Here is a 387-nt window from a genome sequence, read left to right on the forward strand (position 1 = left end):
CCCTGTTTGCAGATGATATGATACTATGCATAGAAAACCCTAAAGACTCCACGAGAAATCTACTGGAACTAATAGAAAGATTCAACAGAGTAGCAGGATACAAGATAAACATACAAAAATCAGTTGGACTCCTATACACCAATAAAGAGAACGAAGAAAAGGAAATCAGGAAAACAATACCATTTATAATATCCCCTAAAAAAATAAAATACTTAGGAATAAATCTAACCAGGAATGTAAAAGGCCTATACTAAGAAAACTACAAAATAATAGTGCAAGAAACCAAAAGAGACCTACATAAATGGAAAAACATACCATGCTCATGGACAGGTAGACTCAACGTTGTGAAAACGACAATTCTACCCAAAGCAATATACAAATACAGTG

The sequence above is a fragment of the Trichechus manatus genome, unplaced genomic scaffold (assembly GCF_000243295.1).
Source record: "Trichechus manatus latirostris isolate Lorelei unplaced genomic scaffold, TriManLat1.0 scaffold00060, whole genome shotgun sequence".
Classification (NCBI taxonomy): Eukaryota; Metazoa; Chordata; class Mammalia; order Sirenia; family Trichechidae; genus Trichechus; species Trichechus manatus.